We start from the raw sequence: 13,689 nt of genomic DNA, 5'->3' as shown, positions 1-13,689 counted from the left end.
ATCCCAGCAGCTGAAGTTCTTCTGCACATGCGCAGAGCTGTGCTGAAGAAGCTTGTCCCCGTCGTCCCGACAAGAAGAGGACAAGAGACTTGTCGGAACCCATGGCAACCGAGGAGCAACACAGGGGGGGGCAGCCCAAGAGGTAAGTGAATAACTTCTGTTTGCCTAATTTACAATGCACAATGTATATTACAAAGTGCATTGTATTGGGCAAACAGAAGTAATGAGACCTGATGTTTATGGCCGGACAACCCCTTTAACTTCACAAAAGCTCTTAACTCTTCCACTGCGCATGTTAGACTGTGCCCAATTCAAAAGAATAATCTGCTCATATGGATGCAGTTTTGTCTCGAGTTTAATTGTAGTTCCGCTCAGCAATTGATTTTTGTTTCAACATTCAAATTAAAAATATTTACGGATTTTTCTTGTGAGCACAGTTACAGGGTATTCTGGAATAATCGCTGGTCAGCTATACCATGGTGTAAGCTCTGGGTTAGAGCTGGTTTGGCTAAAATTAAAGTTACTTGAAATATTTCCAATCGTAATGGCCCTTTTTCTGTAGGGTGAGCAGCTAAAAGATAAGCGGATCTGGTTTTACATGCTTAACAAGGGAGTCTTGTTGGCTGTTAACTGCTATTTGCCAAAATCTGAAGTAGTGATAAGACTGTTTCAGCATTTGGTGCTATTGTGTTTAGGCTATAATATATTAATTTGTGCAAAGTATGTACATGGTTTTGATAATTCACATTACCAGATGCAGAATTTTTGTCAAGCAGCTTCAGAAACAAATTTTATGGGGATTGCAGTGCCCAGAGTATCTGTGGGAGGTAATTCGGACTTCATTTCAAAATTATTGGCTTAATCTGTGGCACTTAAAACTTGGCAAGGCTATAAAGCAGCATGGGAGTATATAGGACTGTTTATTCAACTAGTTTAGGGGTTGATTGTTTTTCAGAAGTTATTGAGCTGTCTTTATACTACTTGTGTGGCTTACTACAAAAAGAGAAATCTTAGTGTTGCGAATATTAACAGGAATTTCATTCTTTCAGAGATGGTATAATTTTCAAACCATTAATTTAATATTTTAAAACAAACAATTGCTGAAAGATTATCGGAATAAAGCATATAAGGCAGATAACAGGTCAGCTATATAATTCAGCTTTCTACAAAAATTATTGTTAGTGTTACCAAAAGTTTGTTAAACGGAATATGAAACATGCCTATTCAGGTGTGTTTTCGCTATGACTTTATTTTGAGCTTTAAGGATTGGAGAATTGATTGCTCAGTATAAGTGCCTAGTATCCCCTTTAAAGGGATCAGATGTCACTTTAGGTGACGATTTTGTGATTATCTGGTTGCATCGGTCTGAAACAGGTAGGATTGGTCGGAGATCTTCGATAAAACTCAATAGTCTGAAAGATTGTCCATTTTGCCCAGTTATTCTTATATCTTCTTTAATTCCCTTAAGCAATAAAAATTCAGTTTTCTTTTTAATACATGAGGATGGTTCTGCATTTTCATGTTTTCAGCTGTGCTAAAAAGATGTGTGCAAATCTTAGGTTCATAGAATGTTAGAATAATGTACCTTTCTTTCCATATAGGGGCAGCGATTGAGGCCTCATCATTGGGCTTTAAGGATAGCCAGATACAAAAATTGGGTAGATGGGAATCTGCTCATTTTAAATTATATGTTAGACCAAAAATGGTTGTCGACTTAATTATTTTTCTTGTTAAGTGAATTGAGGAAAATAATTTGGGTTGTTGGACACTCTTTTGTTTTCTGGACTTGGAAGAGGGCAAATGAATGGGTATACTCAATCAACCTTGCTTTAGAGTCCAAATTGTGTATCCATTGGTATGGTTGCCATGGGCTAAGTTGGTTAAAATTAGTAGAGAAGCTTAACAACAAGAATAAAATATGTCCTTCCATGGATATATTAAAATTACATGTTGGAGAAAATTACATTGGGAGACTCAATACACTAGAGTTATGGAAAGTCAAAAAATATTTATTGGACATTAGAACTATGTTTCCTAAGTAATACTGTGTTTTTCTGAAATAATTCCTGAAATATTTTTCTTGTCACTTCATGATTTTAGTTTTATTAATAAAATATGTAAAAGACTGAACAGAGCTTTGCGAAAATTCCTCCCCATTTGCGGAGGATTTAGTTTTAGACACACTGAGTTAGAAGGTTCATAGAAAGTTTGTTCAGATATGATTTAGTGCACCTTTCGGAGATTGGACTTTTAATTTGGATTTACAATCCATTATTGAGAGAGTGGACTTTTAATTTGAATTTACAATCCATTATTGAGAAGGCCACGGGTATGGTTGGGACCATGTCCTTAGGTGACATGGCTTGTGCGGATAGGGACTTGATTTGGTAGGACTGAGTCCTCATTTAAGTTATTACAAAATTGATAGTGGTATGGGGGGCTGGAGTTGGTATCACGGGCCCTTCATAAGTTATGCGTTTACGTGTGTCGTGGTGACCAAGTATTGGTTAGAATTATTCCATGGTGATTGATAATATTGGTTTATAGGAGGAAAACTCCCCAACTGAACGCTTTAATAAAATACTGCAGCCTTTTATCTCCAAAAATGGTGTTGTGTGTTCTTTATTCAATGAAGTTGATTTAATTATATGTCAATAAGGCATTAAAATCCCATGATTTTGAGGAAAATACTGTTGGCTAAATGACTCACTAGGTTGATGGCTTTGGACACTTATGCTTCTATTATCAATACTCTATTATCTATTACCTTCTATTGTCAATTAATAATAGATACATTCTGTAAGAATAGCTGATCCGGCCATGAAGGATGTAGGTAATGAGGAGGTAGTAGATGGACACAGATATGATTTATAAGGCCTCCTGCAGACAGGCATAAACATAATCATGCTCACGAGAGGAGGCTGTGATTGCATTCTGAATAGAACGCTATCACATCCTCTGGTGAGTGGATCCATGTTCCTTTCTGTAGTTTTCCTGCTGCTGACCTGTTCACAGTGGCCGTTCCATAGCGAACGGCCACTGTGTATCTCAATAGAGAGGGGTGGGGGAGCAAGAGTAGAGAAATCTCCTGCACTGCCCCGCCCCCCTGCTGGCCGCTCCCTGTGCGAGCCAGCTCTGCTAGTTCCTGTGCAGGAGCATGGGAGTGCGGAGAGACAGGGACGAGTGTCGGGCATCGTTTGCCTGACACTTGTCCTGTGTAAATGGGCCTTTAGTGCTCCACCACAGTATTCAACTAAATAGGTGTCCTGAGGATGCCAATGAAATTTAAAGTGGTGGTTGTCCGATGATCAAGGCCCCAGTCTAAAGATTCAGGGCTTAATGCCGTCACTAGTGACGCCCCTGCATGGAGTAATGGAAGAAGGTGGCAGGGTCTGATAAATCACATTTTTATTTACATCTTATGGATGGTCACATGCATATGTGTAATATCTCTGGAGAAAAGAAGGCATCAGGATGCAATATAGTAAGAAGGTAAGTTGGTGGAGGCAGTATGAAAACAAAGATCTGGTACCGTGTTAGCCAGTAGAGCAAAATGTGATTGTTCTCAGCAAGAGAAACCACGTAATCTTGTAGATATGATACCTTTTAATGGCTAACAAAAATACATGATGTAATAATAGCGAGCTTCCGAACCAACGCAGGGTTCTTCTTCAGGCTTATGGATTGGATCTGAAGAGGTATGCATATTTATACACACTTATAACATACATACTTATGACAAGGCACAGATATGGATGTGATTGGTTCGCACTTAAAAGGAATTCTGCAACAGCAAACAAACTTTTTTTGTCTAGGCACTGATAGCGGAGTGAAAGTTTTATGGTCCCTAAATTACTGTTGGAGGGGGGGAGGTCATCAGACTTGAATTGCTACAAGAGATACACAAACATTTTTAGCTAAACACTGATAAGGGAGTTTTATGGTCCCTGAATTACTGTTGATGGGGGTCTTATCTGTGCAATCAAGTCTCACACTTCCCATTCACGCATAAATCCTGGGGAATAATTTAACCCAGTATTCAGCGTGTCAAAGGTTGTTATCAATTTATATTCCCAAATTCTTCTGTGGTTTTGTGACTTGAAACCACCCTTCAATATCAAAACCCTCATATCTCCTATGTCATGTCCATGGTTAGAGAAGTGCTCGGCCACAGGTAATTCCCTTTTTCTGTGTTCAATCGTGTGGCGATGAGATCTCATCCTGGCTTTCAGTTTCTGTCCTGTTTCTCCAACATAAAGACCCCCAACAGGACATTTACTGCACATGATCAAGTACACAACATTGGACGAGGAACATGTGAATGTCCCTGGGATCTTATAGTCCTGCTGTGTGTTGGGGATCCGTATCCTGTCCGCAGTCAGTATATGTGAGCAGGTCTTACAGCTCCTTACATTACAGGGATAAGTTCCTTTTTGTGTGTCAGAGGGTAATGCACTCCTGATTATAAAGTTCCTCAAGTTAGGAGGTTGCCTGTAACACAGAAGCGGAGGGTCCGGGAATATGGTTTTCAGACGGTCATGCTTGTGCAGGGTATGGTGGAGTTTTCTTGCAGTTTTCCTTAGTACCTCTAGTTGCGGATTGTAGGTCACTACTAGAGGCACACGATTGTTTCTTTCCTTCTCCTTGTATTGGAGTAGTTGATTTCTGGGTATCCTGGTGGCTCTGGTGATTTGGTCATCAATTGAGGTGGGATGGTAGCCCTGATTTATAAATGTTCTTTTAAGATGGTACAAATGTTCCTCTCTGTCTGTTGGGTTGGAGCAGATCCGGTTGTATCTGATGGCCTGGCTGTAGACAATGGACTTTTTGATGTGTTTAGGATGGAAACTGTCCCATCTGAGGTATGTGGGCCGATCAATCGGTTTTCGTTATAGGGATGTCTGTATTGAGTTGTTTGAAATCTTTATGGTGGTGTCCAAAAAGTTGATTTCTGTATGCGAGTAGCTTAATGTCAGTTTTATGGTGGGGTGGAATGCATTGAATCTTTCATGGAATTTTATTAATTCTTGTTCGGTGTTGGTCCAGATGATCATGATGTCATCAATGTAGCGGAAGTAGGCCAATGGTTTGCTGGGGCAAGAGGCCAGAAAGTCATTCTCCAGTTTTGCCATAAAAAGGTTGGCATATTGTGGTGCCATTTTACTGCCCATGGCAGTCCCTGTGAGTTGCAGGAATTTCTCTTTGCCAAAGGAGAAATAATTGTGTGTGAGAATGAATCTTGTGAGTTGTAGCACTGCATCAGAGGCGACCCCATTGGCCTCAAGGTGCGCCTGGCAGGCAGTCAGTCCATCCTCGTGTGGGATGTTGGAATACAAGGATTCCACATCCATAGTGGCCAGGATGGTGCCATTGGGGAGGGGACCTACGGTTGATAGTTTGTTCAGTAGGTCCGTGGTGTCTTGCAGGTAGCTGGTTGTGTTTCTCACCAGTGGTTTGAGGATGCCTTCCACCCATCCTGAGATTCCTTCAGTGAGGGTTCCCACACCTGAGATAATCGGCCTTCCTGGGTTGCCAGCTTTGTGTAGTTTTGGAAGCATGTAGAATGTTCCCACCTTGGGGTTCTCCGGTATCAAGTCCAGAAGTTTTGTGGAGCCCACAGACAGGCTTCTAATGACCCTTCTCAATTCCCTCACATATTTCTGAGTCGGGCCTTGATTCAGTCTGGTGTAGTATCTGGTGTCCGTCAGCTGTCTATTTGCTTCCTTTTTGTAGTCCGATGTGTTCATGAGGACTATAGCACCACCCTTATCTGCAGGCTTAATGGTGATTTCCTTGTTGCTCTTAAGTGCATGGATGGCCCTTCTTTCCTGTATATTGATATTAAATGTTTCACTTCCATGCTTTTCCAGTATAGTGGATTGCACCGCATGCCTAAAGGAGTCTATGTATTTGTCCAAAGTGCGATTCCGGCCAGGAGGGGGTGTCCAATCAGACTTCTTTTTGGCCCCAAGTTTATCCTGTGTTTGTGTGCTTGAAAGGCCTGTGTCCTCTTTATCATGAAAGAATTCTTTCAGTCTTAGTCTTCTGAAATATTCCTCCATGTCACTACAAAGTTCTGTTTTGTCAAGTGTTTTAGTGCGACAGAATGAAAGTCCCCTGGAGAGGACACTGAGCTCCACCTTACTGGGGTTGTGAGATGACAGATTGATAACACAGCTGACTTTACCTTTGTCCGTGTCCCGTTGGAGGTTCTGTTCCCTCCTGCCAGACTCGGGGTGCTCCTGATCCATGTTTGGGTACAGGCCTGCTTTGAGTCGAAGTCTCTGGAGTTTCTTTTCCTTGTTCTGAATAAGGCAGTATCGTAGTGTTGTATAAAAGTGTTGCATTTCCAGGTTCACGTCCTCTGTAAGTGTATTTCTTAAAGTTTGTATGTCCACAAGGGCCTTATTCTTGTTGCTGTAGAAGACATGGATAAGGTGATTCCGCAGTCTCTCAGAAGTCCTGTAGCAAAGACGAGTGTTGTAAGTGTGCAGAGTTGGGTTCTTTAGGCAGAGTCCTTTGGGAATTAGATGTTCCTTCTTGCATCTGGTTAGAAAGAAGATGTTTCAGTTCCATTTTTGTACGGTACATTCTGGTATCCTCCATTAGGTATAATGAAAACAAAGATCTGGTACCGTGTTAGCCAGTAGAGCAAAATGTGATTGTTCTCAGCAAGAGAAACCACGTAATCTTGTAGATATGATGCCTTTTAATGGCTAACAAAAATACATGATGTAATAATAGCGAGCTTCTGAACCAACGCAGGGTTCTTCTTCAGGCTTATGGATTGGATCTGAAGAGGCATGCATATTTATACACACTTATAACATACATACTTATGACAAGGCACAGATATGGATGTGATTGGTTCGCACTTAAAAGGAATTCTGCAACAGCAAACAAACTTTTTTTGTCTAGGCACTGATAGCGGAGTGAAAGTTTTATGGTCCCTAAATTACTGTTGGAGGCAGTGTGATACTCAATGATGTGTGCAAGATTCTGCTGGGAAATCTTGGGTCCTGGCATTCATGTAAATGTTATTTTGACACATACCACTTACCTAAACATTTATAGACCAAGTGCGCTGCCTTAATAGCAGCAGTATTCCCTAATGGCGGTGGTCTCTTTCAAAAGTATAATACTCCCTGATACAGTGCAAAAATTGTTCAGGAGCAGATGAGGAATTTGATTAAGAGTTCAAAGTGTTCATTTGGCCTACAAATTCCTGAGATTTCAATGCAATTAAGCATCTGTTGGATGCGCTGGGAAAACAAGTCCAAAACACAGAGGCCTCATGTTATAATTTACAGGACTTAAACGATCTGCTGTTAATGTCTTGGCACCAGATACTACAGGACTCCTTTAGAGATCTTGTGGAGTCCACATCTAGATGAGCAGCACCTAACACAATATTAGGCAGTAGAGATGAGTGAGCTGTTAAAAAGTTTGGTTTGGCTTCTTTGCTGAATTTCGTCAAAAAGATTAGTTCAGTCTAAATTAGTTATATCCAAACTGCAACTTCACCAATACTCCTAAAAATTGATGTGGTCCTCCTGTGTCTTAGTGGTTAGCACTGCTGCCTTGTAGTACTGTGGTCCTAGGTTCAAATCTAACCAAGTACAACATCTGCATAATGTGTCATAATAATCACACACACATTACTTGATTTTTTTCTGTCCCCATCTGGGTTCACAATCTATATTCACCTATTAGTACCCTTTGGGAACGTGGGAGGTAACCCAGACAAACACAGGGAGAACATACAAAACTCATGTAGATGTTGTCCTTGTTTTAATTTGAAGCTAGATCTCTAGCTCTGCAAAGCAACAGCGCTAACCACTGAGTCACAGGACCACTACCTTCTTCTGTTAGTAGGTTTGGCTGGGTTCTGAAGGTTCGGGTTTGCTTTGAACCGTGCTCCTAGCAAAGTTTGACATGCAACAGGGTTCTACTGCTTTCTCAACATTATTACGCAGGTCATTTAAATGTTATGGCTGTTAGTGTTTATCCATCAATCTTTGTATTAAAAGGAATATGAATATATAATGTGTACTCTCAAGGTTGCCTGCTTGAGTCAAAAAGTCACAAGATTTAGTCCTTCAATGTTTTTATTTGCTTTATATTGCCTTCTAATGTGCTGGGTATGTACAGTATTTGCATTGTTTATGTTTTGGAGTTAAAAGATGCATATGTCAATGCCAGAACTACAGACACGACCTCACATGAGGGAACTTTATTTTGCATCATATGAGAAGCATGAGACTGAGAATAAAGCTTTGCAATATGTTAAAACTAAGTCAGACTCATAACAAAGTGTACCATAAATGGCATTTTTTTCTTACATAAGTAAAACACTATTCTTTAATGAACTGACCCCTGAAGCAAATAATCCTGGCAAAATACATTTTCTTCAAAACGTAGATTCTATTTTAAGACACAAACAGTTAGTAACTGTTTTAAGTGGCTTGAGGAAAACATTTGTACTGCACATTAGGTTATGACATTATGCAATAATAAAAGAGCTTGCATCAAAAGTAAGAAAAAAGAAGAGCATGAGTTCTCTGAAAAAAAAAAGTAAGAATTGTCCAGGAGAACCTTCGACACAAACAATCTTCAGTACTACGAGGACTTAGCCAATGTCCCAAGCCTAGATGTTCGTGGGAATTGCATGTGATTAGTGATCTGAATCTTTTAACCACTGTAAACTACAGAACTACTCACTATATATGAAGCTCAGGGAAAGAATGATTTACTTTTACTAAAAATGGATCATTTTAATTTGACTGTTTCACAGCTTATCAAGCCTACAGTGTACAATGTAATTGCATTTTGAACACTATAAAGGCCCTTTAACACACAGCAAGTAAATGTGTGCCCATCGTGCACTTACTGTGTACTTTTCGGCCATCGCTGACTTCAGGTTCGCTTGAAATCCTTGTCCATCAGGACAATAAGATAAGATGGACTGCATGCTGTGTTCTCCGCGGGCAAGGCTGACAACAGCTGCTAACATTCTTTAACAGCTGTTAACAGCCGCTGTCCCTCTAGAGAACAATAGCGATGTAATTAGAGAATAGACCATCCGCTGTTCTCTAAATAAATGCAATGAAATACTAAAGGGCTGATTTAGCCTATTAGTACCTATGCAAAATGATCGCTCAGAACTTTCAGTTTCTGACGAATTTTGTGTGTGTAAATGCATTCAGTTTCTGATTAATCATTTGTGTGTGTAAATGCATCCTAAGGCTGCTTTCACACTTGTGATAGAGGTCAATTCAGGGTTTCTGTCCCTTTGCTCCATTTTGGAGGGGAGAAACTGAAATAAACTGGAAAAAAAACTGATCCATTCCCTCCCCACCAATGATTTCAATGGGGCTTCAAAAAAAAAAAAAAGCAAAAGGAAAGCCTTCAATTTGCATCCATATTACTAGGTGCCTGTAACACAATCTGTAGCATTGTTTCTCCATCCAAAATACTGGAAACCTGATAGGATAGAAGCAAACAGAAGTATCCCATTGTATTGAAATCCCATTGAAGTCAGTGGGGGAAAAAACTGTTTATTTTCTTTCTGTTTTATCCCATATTCTCTCCTCCAAAAATGGAACAGAGAGCTGAAAACCTTGAACTGATCACTACACAGGTATTAAAGCAGCCTAATACATGCATGGAATATTTTTAAAACTGAAAGTTATATAATAAAAAAGAAACATTTTACTTTCCCTTGATCACTGACTTTGATCAGTCTTGCAGCAAGTGAACTCAGTGGAATCTGATTGTTCTTTCATCAACTCTGATTTCTTTATGCAGCTCTGGAATGGACTATGACCATTTCCTAATTTATCTACTGTTGCAGCCGTTCTGAGGCCTGCACCTTGCTTGCAAGCCAGACCAGGTTTTGGGTGTGCCCTTGCTTCTGCTGGAGCTGAGGGGTGTGGTAGTGGCAGGAGTGATGTCATTCAGCACCTGGTGCTGACTAGTTTAGCTCCTATTTAAACTGTGCTAGCATTGACCCCTCTGGTGGTCAATGCTTCAGTTGCCGCTGGACAGCGACGGAGGAACACATCCTGGCTGAAGCGCTCCATGCGAGCTAAGTGCTTTTCTGTTTTTGTTTGGTTTTCAGTTTCACCTTTCTTTTGTGCTAGGGCTCCCTGATAGGGACTTGCCAGTGGCCCAGGCACTCGTGCGGGTTCGCACTTGTCAGAGCGATCGGTCCGCCGAGTAGGCAGGGACCACTCCCGGGTTAGGGGACTATAGGGAGATAATTGCCCTAGTTTTATGTTTCCTTTGCACAGTTGTGCCTTTTGTTTATGTCATTGAGGTTGCACATCCAGAGGACGCAACAGATTGACCAGCCCTTACCTACTCAGGGAGATTCTGTGCTGTTAACATGAATCCCCTTGAGGTTTTGTCACACCAGCTCGGCACGCTGGCTGCGGAGGTCGCGGAGATTAAACAGCGACAACTTGCGCTGCAGGTTTCCAGCAAGAAACCAAAAATTGAGCTACTGGACCGTTTTTCTGGTGATAGGTAGAAATTTGGATCCTTTCAAGAGGCCTGTAAGCTCTATTTCAGACTGCGTCCTAGCTATTCGGGGGACGACGCCCAGAGGGTGGGCATTGTAATGTCCAGACTGCAGGGGGGCGCCACAGGCATGGGCGTTTTCATTACCCCCCGACGTCTGAGGCTCTGACCTCAGTGGATAACTTTTTTGCTGCTTTGGGTCTTATTTATGATGAACCCGATAAGATAGTGGTGGCTGAGGGAAATATCAGACGTTTGCGACAGAGAGATTCCACTGTTGAAGATTATTGTGCTAAGTTTTGACATTGGGCAGCAGAAACTCAGTGGAATGACCCTGCTTTAAAGAGCCAGTTCCATTGTGGTCTGTCCAATGAGATCAAAGACGTACTGGTAGGACATCCAGTACCTCGCAGTCTAGATGATGCCATGTCTCTGGCTATTAAAGTTGGGAGACGGATCAGGGAGAGGCATGAGGAACTGTCTACGGATCCCGACCTCTTACCTACAGGTATGGAAGAGCCCATGCAGCTGGGTCTCTAGCTGGCAGGGTTAGGAGGAGAAGGATGGTACAGTTTAATGGCTGATGCTTTGTCTGTAATCGTACAGGTCATATGGCTCAGTTTTGCCCACGTCGTAATGCTCAGTCGGAAAACTAGATGGCCTGGAGGTTAGAGGGAAGGTCCCTCTAGGCCATCAGATTGCTTGGGTATCCTCTTCCAGGCTGGTACTTCCCGCTGAAATTCATTGTGGCAGTGTTGGCAGTCCCATACGAGTCTTTTTGGATTGTGGAGCTAGTATTAATTTAATACATCAGGAGACTGTTAAACGTTTAGGCTTAGAGACGAGTGCTTTGGATTTTCCATCCCTGTGTCCGCCATTGATGCTGCTCCACTATCTCAGAGAAATCTGAGCTTTTGTGTACCTAATGTCCATTTAGGGATTGGGCTGTTCCACACGGAATGTATAACACTATATGTCATGGAATCCCTCCCTACGCAAGTAGTCTTGGGGTTGCCCTGGCTGCGCTTACACAAGCCAGTAGTGGACTGGGAAAAGGGGGACATTGTTAAGTGGAGCCCTGGTTGTCTGTCCGGTTGCATTTCTGCTGACATAGCCTCCATTCAGGCAGAGGAGTTGCTTGAATTTATCACTGACTTCTCTGATGTGTTTTCCCAAGAGGGGGCAGACAAATTACCACCGCACAGAAAGGGGGATTGTGCCATTGAACTTCTCCAGGACTGCAAGTTCCCCAAGAGTCGCATGTTCAACATATCGGCCCCTGAGAGACTGGCGCTCAAAGATTATATCCAGGACAGCTTGAAAAGGAATCATATACAGCCATCTAATTGCCCACTAGCAGTGGGTTTCTTTTTTGTAAAGAAAAAAGATGTCGGGTTACGTCCCTGTGCTGACTTTAGGGAATTGAACAAAATCACGAAACGCAATCCATACCGTCTCCCCCTTATTCCGGATCTGTTTTCGCAGTTGAATGGCTCCAACTGGTTTTCCAAACTAGACTTCCGCGGGGCATATAATTTAATCCGGATTAAGGAGGGGGACGAGTGGAAGACTGCGTTTAATACCCCAGAGGGTCATTTTGAGAGTCTGGTGATGCCTTTTGGTCTCACTAACGCCCCTGCGGTATTCCAGTCCTTGATCAATGAGGTTCTCTCTCAGTTTGTGGGCAGATTTGTACTAGTATACTTGGATGATATTTTGATCTTCTTTCCAGATTTTGAGTCCCATGTTTCTCCTGTTCGCCAGGTCCTCCAAGCTTTGCGTGAGAATTGTTTGTTCGCCAAAAGAGAAAAGTGTGTGTTTGCTGTACAAGAGATAACATTTTTGGGGCATATAATTACCCACGAAGGGTTCAAGATGGATCCTGAGAAGGTCCAAGCGGTGCAGGATTGGGTCCTACCAGAAAATGTGAAAGCCTTACAAAAGTTCTTGGGGTTCGCCAACTATTACCGTAGATTCATTAGGAATTTTTCGGTGATAGTTAAACCTCTTACTGATATGACTAAAAAAGGGTGCTTTCCTACTAAATGGTCGACGGAAGCTATGCAGTCATTTCAGAGATTGAAGAGGTGTTTTACGACTGCTCCGGTTCTGGTGCAGCCAGATTCTTCCAGGCCCTTTATTGTTGAGGTCGATGCTTCAGAGGTGGGGGTTGGAGCAGTTCTATCTCAGGGAACAGAGACATTGCAAGATCTTCGCCCGTGTGCATTCTTCTCCCGTAAATTTTTGTCTTCGGAGCGAAATTATGACATTGGGGACAGGGAATTGCTGGCGATTAAATGGGCATTCGAGGAGTGGCGTCATTTTCTAGAGGGGGCAGGACACAAAGTAATGGTTTTCACGGATCACAAAAACCTCATATATCTGGAATCTGCCAAGAGACTTAATTCCAGACAGGTACGCTGGTCACTTTTCTTTTCCCGTTTCAATTTTTAAGTTACATATCGTCCAGGCTGCAAGAATGTGAAGGCCGATGCTCTTTCCAGAAGTTTTCTTCCAGTAGTTTCTGAGGAACCTCCTGCCCCTATCCTGTCTGAAGGGGTGGTGGTGTCGGCAGTGTCATTAGAGTTAGAGGAGCAAGTCCGTAAAGCACAAAATTTGGCCCCGCCAAAGCTTCCGACTGGGAAGCTTTTTGTTCCTGTTCATCTACGGTTACAGGTGCTGGCCGAGATTCACAGTTCGGTGTTGGCCGGGCATCTGGGGATTAATAATACCCGTAAGTTACTCTCTAGAACATATTGGTGGCCGTCATTACAACGGGATACGTTCAGTTTTGTTTCGTCATGTGAGGTGTGTGCCAGAACCAAGTCATCCCGCAGTCGGCCAGCCGGTATGTTATTGCCGCTGCCTATTCCTAAGAGACCATGGACGCATTTGTCCATGGACTTCATTACGGATTTACCACCTTCCGATGGCAACACTGTTGTGTGGGTGGTAGTCGACCGGTTTAGTAAAATGTGCCATTTTGTGGCACTCCCCGGTTTACCTAATGCCAAGACGTTGGCGAGTTTGTTCATTTGCCACATCGTTAGACTACATGGTTTGCCAGAGAATATAGTCTCCGATCGCGGCGTACAATTTGTTTCTAGCTTTTGGCAAATAGTCTGCTCTCGTTTGGGTGTCCAGCTTTCGTTTTCTTCGGCATACCAT

Source organism: Eleutherodactylus coqui, chromosome 1 (genome assembly GCF_035609145.1).
Source record: "Eleutherodactylus coqui strain aEleCoq1 chromosome 1, aEleCoq1.hap1, whole genome shotgun sequence".
NCBI classification, from domain to species: Eukaryota; Metazoa; Chordata; class Amphibia; order Anura; family Eleutherodactylidae; genus Eleutherodactylus; species Eleutherodactylus coqui.
The sequence above is the reverse complement of the archived record's forward strand: the minus strand, read 5'-3'. Positions refer to the sequence as shown.